Raw genomic sequence first — 16,025 nt, 5'->3', positions numbered from 1 at the left:
TTTCGAAAAATGTGTCAAATTGCAAACGTTTTTACATTTTTCATATGATGACAATCTTTTCTGAATATTTTTGTTTTTGGTTTTGCTTTCGAGTTTTTTTTTATATTTTTTGGGATTTTTATTTAATACGAGCACTGCTGTGTTTTCACTTCCTGTGAATTTTTGCGCTTTTAAATGAAAACAAAATATTTACGCAGACTTTGTCGGACATGAAAAATACACAGAAATACAGCAAGAAATATTTGCCATTCAATAATCGAACCGAACAAGGGAGGGGAGATGGGAATTTTTGATTGGTACTAAGGTTTATTTATGGGACTTTTTAATAATAAATTCGTACCTAAAAGGATAACGTATGAAATAAATTTTGGACAGTCAGAAAATATGACATAAAAAAGAAAGAAATACGACATGAATATTTTCAAATGCCAGTTACATATACATATATCAGACTTGAATTCCAGAAGATCTATGAACTACGTTTTATTTTACTAAAGTACTATAAAAGCCACCAAAGGGCAATATTATTCCCCAATTCAATTCAAGGGCCAAAAGACCCATAAGAACTGTAACACACTCTTTTTTTGTTCACAAGAAAACCCCAACAAAAAAAACGATTGTCTTAAGCAACAGGAGCATAATAAAGCTTATGTTGTTTGCAATTTTTTTTTGTTGCTGCTGCTGTTTGTTTGTGGTGAACTTTTGCTTAAAACAAGTGCACAGCAGGGGTTGTCGTTATGTTTAATATTTTCCTTTTTTTCTGCAAAAAAGAAGCAAAAATTTGCCTTTCGATGGCAGTGCAAACGTTAAACAATTTATATTTATTTATTTTTATTTTTTATATTTTCTACAGATCAAATTGCCGATCAATAGTTATGGTGCATAAGAGTAAGTTTTTTTTCTGCATAAATGTGTATATATGTTTGTATATTGGTTAAACTTTATCATAATGTAAGACATATTAATACAAAACAATATAAATTCCACCATACGTAAAAAAATACTACTTTATAAAATTTTATTGTTTATTTGTGATAGTCTTTTGAAAACATTAAGTACATTCTTTTTAATACAGAAGAAAAGGGTACAAAAAGTAGTTTATACAAAAATTTGCATATTTATGCGATAAACATTGTTGTTAATTTAAAACAATACTATTTGTTAAGGTTTAAAATAATACGTATTTTTTTAAATTAAAATCATGATCAAGTCGTGACCCAGGAAAAATGTTCTTGAAAATTAAAAAATAATAAATAAAAATTTTACGGTTATAGCAAAGATATTTAATCAAACTACGCATATGAAATTTTATTTTGGAATTTAATCTTTTACATTTTTTATTTTAACAAACAAAGTAACAAAATTACGAAATATTGTCTTGGAAATTTCTAGAATTTATGCTAAAAGGGGCGCCTAATCTTATTTTTATATATATTAATCCCATACTATAGAATGTATCGGCTTTGGAATTCTAGCAGTGTGGTTCCATCTAGATGGACAAAACTAAAAAAATCAAGTCCTCAGAGTAATTCGAAATGTTTATAAAAGCCAAAACATTGTTCTAATGAGATGAAAATGGATTTCCCAAAGATTTTTTTTATTTTCATGAGAGCAGAATAAGAAGTCAATGAAATATTTGCTTATATTATGCCCCTCCTTTATAGTCATTAGAATTTTTTTTTGATATTTCGCTTGATAAATATATATCAGATACCACGCAATTCTGCACATGTTATTCATAAGATAAGAAAATTCTCTTTTCGATTATAAATCGTACGATTTATTACTATTTTTTGCAAAATTTATATATAAAATTTTTCTAAAATTGTAAATTTTTTTTTTGGAAATTTTACAAAATCAAAATTTGTATTTCCCTAAATAACAAAAGTAAGAAAAACTAAAAATAAAATTGATTGATTTTGACAAATTTTTTAAGAAAATGCATGCAATATGAACTAATATAAACAACTAAATAAATTTTCTATTCAAATTTCATAATATTTCAAAATAATAAATTTTATATTTTTTAAAAAACTTAGGTATATTTTTAGTAATAAATTTTATTATTTTGTAAAATATTTCCTTAAATTTTACAAATTTGTATGAAAATTTTAATTTTATTATTTTTGGTACGATGGATGAAAATCATTATAGATTTTAGTCCATATTTATTATATTTTTTATATTTAGCTAATAAATATTTCCTTTAATTTTACAAATTTGTATGAAAAATTTACTTTTCTTTATTTGTGGTACGATGAATGAACACGATTTCTCCTAGCCCTCATGCAAATACCTTCCCAAAATATGGCTCTATGATACATAAATACCTATGGAATATTAAATAGCTGTATCTTTTAAAAAATTTAACCTAGGCTCCTAAAGTCAACTTCCGAAAATCACAAACTATGAAAAACCTAGTAATCAAATTACAAGTCGTCAACAATAATCGACATCATACCGAATTCTATAAAGATCGGCCCATAAGTTATCATATCCCCAATATAAGGTTCCACTTTCTCGGGTATTACGTTGTGTAACACAGATACTGGGTCCTGTGTTACCCTCTCCGAAATGGACATTTCGTCTGACAAAATGATCCCTAGTAGCTTCGGTAACTCAAAAATATGGCAATCATTTGACACGTGTCTATACAAAAAGTCATACTAATAAGTTTATACATTGCTAAATCGAGTCAGTGGCCTTAGCAAAGACAGGCTCATAGCCAAGTCGTCCGAATTTCCATCAAGGATGTCGTTGTAGAAGAAGAATTGCCTAAATATATCGGAAATAATTGTGCCACCGTACATTGGTTTCTCCCACAGGCCAAAAAACTAATATTTTTTTCTAATTTATTGATAACAAATTTTTAAAGTAGAAGTATGTTTATATTGCAAATATTGTGGTTGCATAGTCAAACTTAAGTTTATCTAAAGAGTTAGCGATATTGTTGCAGAAGTCACCAAAAACCCTACAAACATTAAATTTTAACTTATTTTCCACCAAATTAAATAATAAAAGCTGCAAAAATTCAAGCCCATTAAAAAATCCTTAAAGAATTCTTTTTTGACCTTTTCAAAATACACGTTTTTTAAAACTACTTTTTCACGTAGACTTTTATTTATTTGGCCCTCATCCACCCACAACTTCTTATACATCTAATTGTAGATTTTTTTACCCCTCTTTCGCATATGGATCCGACTAAAAATCGAACTGTCACCATTACATGCATTACAAATTAAATCTAAATTACAAATTAAATCTAAAAGAATGGAAGATCAGTAAGAACGAAAGTCATGTGAGCAGTAGAGTTTTGAACTATAATATAAAGTTTTTAGAAAATAATGCATTTATTGTTGAAGTTTGCATAGAAATGCACATTACTGGGTGCTTATGAAACTTAAATACCATCTGACTTCATTTGTCGAACCACAGTGGATGAAATTTAAAAAACTTCTAAACCGATAGTCCGCGAACTTACACATATTCTATAAGAGCGTGAAGGAAAATGTGTCTTCTTTTGAAACCTGTATACATTTTTTTAGAATTAAAGAATTTATAGCAGTCTTTTTGCTAAAATATGGGAGTACAAAATGTTAACTAATTTTCACTCATGAAATGACAACAATGACCAAATATTCGGATAGAACATGTTTGGTTGATTCTTCAATAACTTATCGGTTTGGTTTAGACTTTATCCCTTATCAGTGTGGTCAGTTTAGCTATTTGCGATAATCTTGTTTAATTAAAAAAAATTTTCCCAGCTATTTTTATATTTACCAAAAATATTATACATATTTATTGACTGGCTTCGTATAAAATATGTATTACCATATTCATTGACGCTTTCCTTAGTATATATTGTATAACAAATAGTCCAATAGGTAAAATGAACATGCAATGTTAAAGTGTGCATGAAAACACACAAAATTTCCTTCTCACGAATTAAAAAGTTTTAATTCTTCAATGTCTTCTATGTCTAATAACAATAACAAATAATACATATCAAGTTCATTTAACTTGTTTCATTACAATTTTCATTTCATGCCTCCTCCACTGAGGCTGATAATGAAACAAAAAACTTAAGCAACAAACTGTGTTGTTCAGAAAAGAATGATAACAATGCACTTAATTACTTTTATTAGTAGAAAAACGAAAAAAAAAAAATAATCTAAACCGCAATATACCATAAAAAGCAAATAATATTAAATAATAATAAGAAGTTGTGGAAAAAAAATCATCAACAGCAACAACAATTGCCAACAATGAGCATTGACTATAATACATCACACTCAGCTTAACAATCAAGTGTATTATTAACAATATGAATTATAAGAACTTAACAATATTGCCGACAATTAAATGAAAACCTACGCAACTTGTTTTAATTTTACTTTTTTTGTTGTTGTTTATATTTGAAGTTGTTGCTGTTGTTGTGTGAACAACAACGAAAAATCAGTGGAAAAAAATAAAATCAACTGATAATGGTTTTCTGTAATGCTTATGGGGGAATTGTTAAAAAACAAGGAGTACAGCGGGATAAATATAAGAGAGTAAAGTTTTTTCAAAATATAGGAATTTGTAGAATGAACCCTTAAGAAACTATAAATGGAATTGACCCGATTATTGCAGAACTTATATTTAAATAGAACCCAGTTGTTCCAAACTTTTCCTTTATAAAAAAACTTTTAAGATGTTTATTAGTGTAGTCCTTGTTTTCGTACATTTTGGATTTTCATCTAAACAGCAAATGCTGAACATTTTAGCAAAATCGGATTACTTTTGGGGGTTGTATTCCAATTTGTATTATTTTAAAAAATGTTTCTCATCGCTGGCTCGTTCACTTAGGAATCTTTTTTAGCTTCCATATCAATCTGGAATATTGTTGGAAGGTCAATTGATATGAAAGGTAGAAAAGATTCCCCATGGTTGGAAGGTTGCCAAAGTCCATCCAATCCCCAAAAAGGTAACCCCACCAATTCGTATAATTACTAGGGTAATCGATTTATTCGATTTTTCTCTTGTTCGAATAAAACGAATAATTCGAATAAGAGATTTTAACTTGTTCGAATAATTCGATCACACTTTTATAATTAATCGAATTATTCGAATAATTTAAATCTTTTTAAAAAAGTAAAGAATGAAGTTTTGATGTCGGTTTTTTAATATTTTATTGTTAAAGAAAAACAAAAAATAACGTTAAAGTTATTAATTCAAGTATTGATAATGTTAAAAAACATTCGAAAACAAGGTCCATCATTAAATTTTTAACAGAAATATTCTGATCAGATTAACTCCCGAATAATCTACAAATCAATTGACTAGCAAACCCATTGATTTAAACAATTTGAGCTAGTTGGACATGATCCTGAATTCAAATACTCTATAAACGTATTAAGAACTTTTTAATGTCGATCATTAATTCGGGTATTAAATTAAGTAATTAATTCTTTAGTAAATTAATTATTCACTATTTCTTAATTACTTATAACAAATTGTATTATACAACAAGCTCTATCAACGTTGCCGAATCTTTGCTTAATAAAGTGGTTTTGGGGAATTACACAATAAAGGGAATCTGTCCAAAGTTTGATATCATTGTCAGTGAACGTTGCTAATTTGAATTCAGGCAGTGCATGATTGACGCATTTACAAATACGCAAAAAGTTTATTACCATGTTAGACAACGATGTTGAACGATGTTCATAATCATGTATAATACGAACTCCATGCTTTTCTTGCAATAGAACGTTAGTTTGCAATATTTGTGTTTACCATTCGATTTATTAAATATTTTGCAACACTTACGTACGCGGTTAATAATATCACATATACATATATTTTAAGATCATGGCCTTCATCCTCAATATCACTTTCAATGACCATTTCAAAATCACATTCTCCATCACATTCAACTCTACTTTAATCTAAGTTAATATTTTGATTAGTAATTGCGATTCTTCTAATATTTCGCCAGCTAAATAACAAATATTTTATTCCGTATCTTTTATTTTCATTGGTTCAAGTCTTACGTTAAAAATTTTGAAAGATTTGTTTTTAGAATTGTAACTTCTTGCTGTGATATTTATATATTTATAGAATGAGCTATCGGAACACTCATCTACGGTGATCGAAAGTCCCTTTGTCTTTAGTTATTTTTCGAATTTCAGATACAATACAATATTTGTGAGTCATTATTACTTATCTAAATTTGAAATTATGAAAAATTTTAAGCAATTTAATAAATTTAAATATATATGAACATTTATTCGTTTTATTAGATTATTCTACATAAAATTGTTCGAATTATTCGTTATTCGAAAATGGCCATTTTTAAATTGTTCGAAGAATTATTCGTAAGAAATTATTCGATTAATCGAACGATCATTAGTCGAATGAATACCCTACTATCTAGACATGAAAAATGCACACAAAATTACAATTTTCTCTATACGATACTAACTAACTTCAAATCGATATACCCCTATTCCTAGACCTGACCCAGCGAAACGCCGGGACACGTCTAACTTTTTTTTACTGATATAACTTTTACCGGTGGGCAGAACCCCGCCGATCACTGACCGCTACCATTTGTCTCATAATATTATCGCCCAATCGCAATTTGTTCGGCGCTCTCAAAGGTAATTGAGAGCATGTTAAACTATCACCTTTTCAATTATATAGAATCGAATAGACTTTTGAATGACAGACAATGGCTTCCGTAGTACTAGTATTAGCCTTCCGCCACTACGTCAACTGGGGTTTATTAGAGAATAGTAATGTCAATTAATACACCGCATAGGAGATATTAAGGTTAACACAAACTCGAAATTGATCTCCTTCGGAGTCGGTGTAGAATTTTCATATTTTATATCTAGTTTCTATAAGGGAAGCAATAAATAGGGTTTGTTCCGAGGATTTCATATTAAGGCCTGGAGTCCCCCAGGGATCTGTTCTCTCTCCTTCCCTTTTTTTAATTTTCATGAGTGGTTTGCTAACACTTTCTTCAAATACAATTTATTCTTTCGCGATATCTGTCACTCAAATTCATTTGACCGTTGGAGTTTCAGATAACCTTTTGATTCTAGGTATGTGAGACGCTCGTTGGAGTCGTCATATATTAGATATTGCGAAGAAAACTGCTACTTGCTTCATTCACCCAAAAATGTAATACAATTCTTACATATGGACCGGAGCTGCAAGGTCGTGTCTAGGTCTGCTTGTCCGAGTTCAAAGAAGGGCGGTTGCTCTTATAGGAGATGAAATGGTTTGTTGATACTTTAGAACATTGATAGGCAAAAAGAGGCATTTAATTTGTGTGCTCTTTTGGGTAAAAAATAAAATATCAAGAAACTGAATGAATTGTGTGTATTTTTACGCTATATTACGCTCTTTTGATCACATTCGGGTTGTTTGACGAAAATCATCGTAACCTGAACAATATGAACGCCCACCATGGCTTTAGAACATTGGTAGGCAAATAGAGACATTTAATTTGTGTGCATGTTTGGGTAAAAAATAAAATATTCGCAACAACATCAAGCAAATGAATGAAATGTGTGTATTTTTACGCTATATTACGCTCTTTTGTTCACATTCGGGTTGTTTGACGAAAATCATTGTAACCTGAACAATATGAACGCCTACCATGGCTTTAGAACATCGTCGGAATGTGGCCAGCATAAGTAGTCTTGTACCTAATACACGCGTTTTCATTCGTAACAGACGACTATCACGAAGATCGCACCATTTCACAGTGGGGTCAAATGCCCCTTTTTTACGGATTTATTAATATCTCAACAACAATAATAGCGACGCTCCCAAAATTTTACGTGGGTAGCCCTTAGACCAATCCGCATATTGTAACAAAATTTTAGGGATATAGGAGGGGGAACTCAATTACCCACCATATAAAATAATTATTAACTGTGCTATATCTATAGAACTACAATAGTTATGCACACTAAAGTTGCTGCGGGTAACTCTAAAAACAAACTACACATTCCGCCAAAATCGGAAGGGTATACGTGGGTGGAATCGGGTTCTCCCCATACAAATGAATTATTAATTCTCCTATATCTATAGAACTACATCAGTGAGATACACTAAATTTATGCATGTTATTGATAAAAAACTACCATGTTGTTTTAAGATGATATCATTATATTAACTAGTAATGGGAGGTTGAATAATAGAGATCTTTCCCAACTCCTGCCACTAAAAGACTTGCAAAGTTTAAGTGCACTGCTTTGAAATTTATACAACACAATATTTGAAATGAGACAATATAATAACTACAGATCTGAACGTGAGTGATAACTCACGCGCTCACTAACATGATTTTTTTATTAAGCTAAATTGCCTGTTGTGAATCGGATGACTTCGTATTAACCACAAGAAAAAACTTCGAATTAATCACAAAAAAAACGTTTAAACGAGCATATACAAGCGTGAGTGCATGAGAATTAAATTGTTAAAATTCCGTGTGCTATTCATTCACGATTAGAAAATCAATGGATGGAAAACTAAACTGAAATAAAGAAAAGTAATTGTTAAAAGTTTATTAATGTTTATCTCATTATAATACAAGAATATAGCCACGTCCAAGCCTGACTCACACGTGACTCTCGTATTATTAATCACAACACCTCTTATAAAACAAAAAAAAAACAATGACAATAACAACAACAACGACAAAATATCGCAAAGTGCTTTTTGATGGTAGACTTAAAGGGTGAAGCTTTTACTAATTTACATATAACTTATGAGGCGCAGTGATGCGCAACCTAATTTTTTCTGAAACAACGCCTAACTATCCAAGCTTTTAAATTATATTAAATTCTCTGCCCAGCTGAGCCCAGCTAATAACTTTATGTCCATTTGAACTGACAAAATCCATTTTTTTTTTCACTTCCAATATAAAAACTAATATCAAAGCCACTTCCACAAATAATTAAAATTTAAATTTAACCAAAACATATCAATAAACACCTGAACTTGATGGTTGCATAATTAGATTTGTTAATTTTTTTAAATTACCTATCACAAATAGTATTTATTTGCGCAATTTTTTATTTTTTTTTTATCAATTTTTTAGGTTTTTTTCTCACAATATGTAATTTCAACACGTGACTATAAAAATACCTTTTAATATTTCACATTAATATTTTGCATGCTGATGTAGAATTTTGTGCTCTTTAAGCTGGCACTTTCAGTTTTCACGATACTTGAAATTTGTTTTTTCAATTAATCCGCAAAATTAGTATGTTTGGCCCCTCTGTGCATTTGATAAAAATTTTAGTATCGACGCACGACAAGTTATAGGGGAAATTCTTTTGATTGAACCATACGTATGTGGAATGCCAACGCTTTTTCGGCAGAATATAATATTTATCAATTCAAGTCAAACGTCCACAAACACTAATTCATTTTTCCTCCACCTCATAAAGCGCAAGATAGGATTTGATTTTAGTCCTATGGTTTCTTGGGGAAAATTTCTTAGAATTTTCCGTAGAATGCGTTTCTGCTATACGATTTTTCGTGAAAAATATCAACCTTCCCTAATACACATATATTTGCCCAATTCACAATTCATGTCGTAGTGTTGTAGGATTGTATGTCATAAATATTTTTCAAACAAATTTTTCGAAACAAAAACAAATCATTAATAAAAAAAATTACGACATACAACGATACAACGCTACGACACCAATTGTGAATTGGGCAATTGTTTTTCTATTGATAAGGTTTGTATAGTAGAGAAAATAGGCAATATCAGTCCATGATTTCACTTAGCCCCCAAACAGATGACTCCTGGAATACTGTTTGAGCAGTCACAAATATGTGGATTATGCGGCAATCCTGATAAAATGTTGTATTAATTAGTTTCAGTACTCTGAAATTATACTGTAAAGAACATTTGTCCCTAGTCCCCATGCAAGTCAGAAAATGACTTGGACATTCACAGTCTTATAATAATTAACATTGTGATGAAATTGGACATAAACAAGTTTATGTGAACCTAAATCTTTCGACCAACTTTTGTAAGGATCGGTCCATACTTAACCCTACCAACTTGCATGCAGCTTTTTAGAAGATTTCGACCAATGAATTTAAATAATTCATTCAGGAGGTTGCAGAAATTCCATCATTTGATAGAAACAAAACTTGAATCTGAGTGGAATGTAAAACTGATGGGACCTAACCATGTTGGCATAGTAAATAAAGTCTATCTTTATAGTGGAAATAACATATTAGGAGAACTTTTACACGGTTCAAGGAAAAATGGAATAATTTGTCACATTAACAATAAAAACATACAAAAATATATTCAAAACTGTCCTATTTTCCCACATAATCCAAACAAGATTATTTCTGTATTCATTAATATCTTCCATACTGTTCAAATATTTTCCTTTACAAAGAAGGTGGTGTATAAATGAAGGCGATGATGATGATAGGAAAAAAATAAAGCGGGCATTAAATGCAACATCATGACAAAACCATTACACTTGACCATCTCTCGTAACAATAATTTCAAATCATCTACCATTATAAAGAAATATATAGTATAAACAGACAGATGAAGCAAAAAGATATTCCCATATAGTTTTCGAAACGAAATTATGAAAAATAAGAAACAACAAATATGTTTTCGCCTGCAGTAGAGAACATTTAACAAAAGCGCTGGTCGTACCAGAGTTGGTGTTGGTGTAAATGCACCAACAACAATTTAAACTATGAGTAAAACTCCTAGAGAAGATGTGCTTTTAGCTGGACGCAATATTTAGTTGGTTGATGCTGTGTGTTACATGTTTGTGGCTTGAGTTAGTGAGTGAATGAGTGAGTGATTGATTGATTGGCAGCATGAAGTGCTTTTTATTGGTGTTATTGTAAAATGTGAATGATGTTGATGCTGTAGCTGTTAATGTTAATGTTGTTGATGTTAATGTTTTGGCTTAGGACTACAACTTGCAACTACACTATTCGATCTATGGTGATGGTGTGATACTAGTTGTTGTTGTATTAATGTTTTTACGCGTTTCTATAAATTTCTCATTTATGTTTTTATTCTGCTGGCTTAAAGTATTGATCAGCTTTGTAAAATACAAACAACAACTTTAGAAAATTATCTAGCTTTATACTGTGGCACGTACATATATCTATAACTGTAGGTATGTAGTATGTTCCTACAGATTGCTAGGAAATAATAACTTGTATGCTCATTGATTGGTGGTTTTGTTTCATTTTCTTTATTACAAACTTGCATTACAAAGCAATTAAATGCCGCTTTTATTACATTTCAAAAAGAAAAAAGAAAAGAAATCATGCCTGGCTCTAAGAATACATTTAGAAGAACTGCACAGCAGAGCTTCATTAATATGCGAGTCTTAACTTTGGTATTCGTTAAATATTTTGTTTGTAATTTGCTGCAGTTTAAACAAAGATGATGCACGATTTTTTTTCCTGTGGTCATTATTTGTTGTGTATAAGACACATTTTTTTGTTTTATAATTTTTCGTGATATTGAGTTTTATTTCATTTTTGTTTTCTTTTAATATCATTTTATGCTTAAGGCTTAAAAAATGAGCTTATTGCAACAGGTGGATTTCACAACGCCTAAAAAAACTTCCAACTAAAATGTTGAGCGAAATAAACATCAATATCCTTCTCAGCTTCATCGGTGGAGTTATTATGGGTAGATTCAAATTAACCATTTTTTTGCTCAGTAGGATTTTTAAATGAGCATTTGAAATTCTGCAATTTCATTCGTAATGTTGATTTTGTTTATTTCAGGACATAATTAAATATTTCTTTCATTAGTTAACAAAAAATACATATAAATTCAAGTTATTCTAATTAGTTCTCATATAACACGTTGTAAGTTTCATATCAAAAGTTCAGAAGTTCGAATACAAAATCAAGATATTAATATTAAAAATCAGTTTCTCTTGTTGGTCAAGTCTATATATCTTTACAAGCAAGTCTTATCCAAAAATTACAAATCTACGTGCATAGTAAAATATATATCGTTATAAAACTACAAAGGTTTTAACAGAGTCTTGCTAAATTCCATCATTCCAATAAATTTTTCATTAGTTTTCCTTAAATGTTCGAATTTTGATAAATTATCAAACATTTTTATAAGAGGAGAGGAAGGAAATCCGTACCAGTATTATGTTTTATTAGATAAATTTGTAAAGAGTGAGTTAAAAAAAAACATATATTTGTATTAAGTTGAATAAAACTTAAACTGTTCAATATAAAAATTTTTAAAAATTCTTAAAGTTATTCAAATATTGTACAAATTCACTAAGTATTAAAATATCGGTATTTAAAAATGTATCCACTTTTTCCGGAAATCATCGCATTGAAGATTTTATAGTTGCTTCCGTTATCTTTTTGGACGAAGTGGTCCACTTACGCTTAAAATCCGACACGTCCTGGGATACCTTTTTCGTGTTTATTAATTATTTTTTTACAAGACCCCAATACCTCTCCACAGGCCAAAGGTTTGGACAGTTGGGTGGATTTGCCTCCTGTGGTACAAAATTTATTGTTTGAATTTATCTACAATTTATAATTGTAGAATTTATCGTTCTACAATTATTTTGGACCAGAAATATGAAGGCCCCCTGTGATGTTTTATGAAAGGTAAAAACAGTTTTTGGAGACACTTCGTAATATATATTTCTGTGTTTATCGTGCCTGATGTCACAAATGAATAGCTTCTTTTGCCACAACTGCCACACAGTGGGGGATCTAAAAAAAAGTGGAAATAAATCTGTAATTTCTAAACGAATAGACCGATTTCAGCCACTAATGAGACTAGCAGAAAGGATAGCTGAAAATGTAATAAAAGTTTAGTTTATAATCGTTTTTAATGAAATTTTACACTTATGTAGAAACTTTTCAAAAATCCCAAAATTGGGATTATTTTGATTTTGAAGAACATATTGGGACATACAAAACTGGTCTTAATTTTTTAAAGGCAGCTATGCGATTAGAGAACATGTTGTCTAAAGTTGAAATTTACATAAAAAATAGGTCTATTTCGGAAGGCTATGGACCACGCACTAATACGAACTTTGCTATTAGTTTGCTTTTATATAATTTCCCAAAATGTTACCTTTTAGAGAAATATAAATAGATTATTTATCATCTTCTTATTTTCTGTATAATTTAAAATTAATGAAGTACTTTTTTAGAAAAAAAAAAAATTACGACTTTTTTACATTCGGGAATGAATTGGATCCGTTATTAGCAAAAAAGCAGATCAAGGTAGGTAAAAAACATAAAATTTTACTTTTCCATATGTATAAAAATCTTTTAAATCGGATCGCAAACAAAAAATTGTCATCATTTTTAAAATTTGATATACCCGAGGTGCACTTTGGGGCATTGTAGCTCAGGGCCCCCTTGTGTCCAAATTCAAAAATTAAACTTATCAACACCTCCACTATAACCATGGACATTTTTGTTAAAATCCGTTTAGAAGTTACAGATTTATTTCCACTTTTTTTCTCAGATCCCCAACTGTGTGCCAATGGCTTGCCACACAACAATTTCATGGGAATTTTGTTTTCTTTTTGTCCGGTATTTTCTTGAACACTACCTCGTTCATCAGTCACATAAATATTTTGAACCGGAAGTTGTCAAAAGCCTGCCAGTACATAAGTTTCATCATCCATCACATAACAGGTGTATTTTTTTTATAAAATTTGGCCTATTTTATTTTACTGATTCAAAGTTCGTTAACGCATTGTGTTAAGGGCTTATACGAATTCAAGCCAGCTTTGGCTCTGCGTACAATCAGACCATTTAACCTTACGAGCTGCTTTTCTGATAGAAGTGTTCGGTGCTTCGACATCTTTTGAATTACCAATAATTGTTAGACCTTTTTCCTTCCTGATCCAGATTTCCTCCCGTCTTACACTCTTTTAAATTCTAAATGATTTTTTGAGATGTTGGTTAGGCCCATATTAATGTATGCAACGAAGGTCCATTGACAGAATATTGTGAATCTGTTGATCATAGATTTAATACAAACCATACCACCCAAACATTTCTTCGACAGAGGCTTTAAAATGTAGGTCAAGGAATGGAGAACTGATGGTATACAATATATATTGTTCAGTTGATAGGAGTTTATAGGCCTGGTGATCAAAGGTGCTTTGCTCGACTGGCTACCTGAAAGATTCAAAGCTTTTTACGCTTGATTGACTGTCAGAGATACATACATATGTCGGAGATGGACCTAATAATATTGGACGCCTTAATCATATGTACAACGAAATGGTTTTACAAAACACTACTAAAGTATTCTCCTTTTAAACCCGTTTTGAAACATTTAAATTTGTGGTGTCTGTAATAATTGATTTCTTTAATTTTTGTTTTTATTTACATATTTGACAATATACAAAATAAGTTTTACTCAATTTTAAATGTCTCTTGAGAATTTCTTCTGTACAAAAACATGTAACGATCATCTTTGCAATAAAACTGATTGCATAACAATGATCATATTCTTGGTGCAATTAGTGACCTAAATTTGTCAAAATGGATCAGATATTAATTAATTCAATTTGTTATTAATCCACTAAATTCTTATGTGCTGTTTTTCTATAGCGAACGAGTACTTTGAGTGGAAATTTAACATGTGTTTTGTTATTGTAACAAAAACAAAATACATGTAAAACGTCCACTCAAAACGCTCATTCGCCATAGAAAAACATAGAATTAAAATAAATATTAGCAACTCATTCCGTAGTTCTAACCATAGAGAATAGACATCGATCGGAAACTCTCCTGTTAAAAACCTAACTCAATTGTCAGAAACCTATGTGGTGAGAATGTGTTAGTAATAAAAACTATGTGAAAACAAAAACAACAACAGCATATGTGATTATTTTGAGTAATTTTTTTGTTTGAGTTTTTTTCTAGTTTCCGCTCTAGTTCCAACCATAGAGAATACACATTAGCGGAAACTAAAAAAAATACTCAAAAACACATGATTTGTTATATTTTTATGTATCAAAAGAAAAAACACATTCTCATATAAATGTTTTTTCTTTGAAAATTTAAAAATCCATGAAAAATATATTAGCGGTATTCATGATGAAGAGCTCTTGGCCTAGTAAAAGTGTAAAAGAGCAATTTAGTGACACAAAATTTTACATATTGTGAACGTACCTTTAAAATTTGTTGTCGATAAATTTTATTCTCGAATCATAGATTGCATTTGTAATGCACTTTTCGATTTCTTTCCTCGGATTTGTCCACATTATTTTGTTTTAATTTTTTTTATAAAATTTATTTAGCAATAATATTGAATTTATTTCCAAAACAAAAATAAAATGTCATGAAATATCAAAAACAAAATTACCTCAAATAGTTTAGAAAGCAAAAGTGTAAAGAAGTAAACAAGTAGTTCTAATGTATTTTGTTTTTGGTTTTTGCTAAACTGCTCTTTTCCTACTTTGCTAGAGAAAGTACTCTATATTGTGAATACCGCTTTTGAAACGAAAAAAAATTCTCAATGTTTGATTTTGATATTTCAATCGCTTGGTAACGTTTTGTTCTGTTTTATAAAATTCGATTTTATATACAGAAAAGAAAAAAAATACGTTTTAAAAAATATGAAATTTGAAAAATGACAACTTTTTTTCGAAAAAAAACGTTTTGTTAGGTTTAACAAAATTAGGGCATAAATATTTTAAATTTCGTTTTTATTTTTTTGGTAATAACTCCCTGTGGATGAGCAATACACTAAAGTAATTTAGCATGTGTTTCTGGTTTCATCGATTAACCGCTAACTGAATTTATCAGAAATAAAGATTTTATGACCAGGTTGTTAAGGATTATATAATGATAAGCTTGGAATTGGTATCTACGGAATGACATCACAATGTTCTGTATGATTTCCGATAGAATTTTGCGAACTTTATTTGCAGAGATACCACTACAAGCAGTCGTTTAAAGAATATTTAAACGATTTTTTTTGAAGAATTCTGTTTTTTATTTCT

This window comes from Calliphora vicina, chromosome 2, assembly GCF_958450345.1.
Source record: "Calliphora vicina chromosome 2, idCalVici1.1, whole genome shotgun sequence".
NCBI lineage: Eukaryota > Metazoa > Arthropoda > Insecta > Diptera > Calliphoridae > Calliphora > Calliphora vicina.
Note: the sequence above shows the minus strand (reverse complement) of the source record.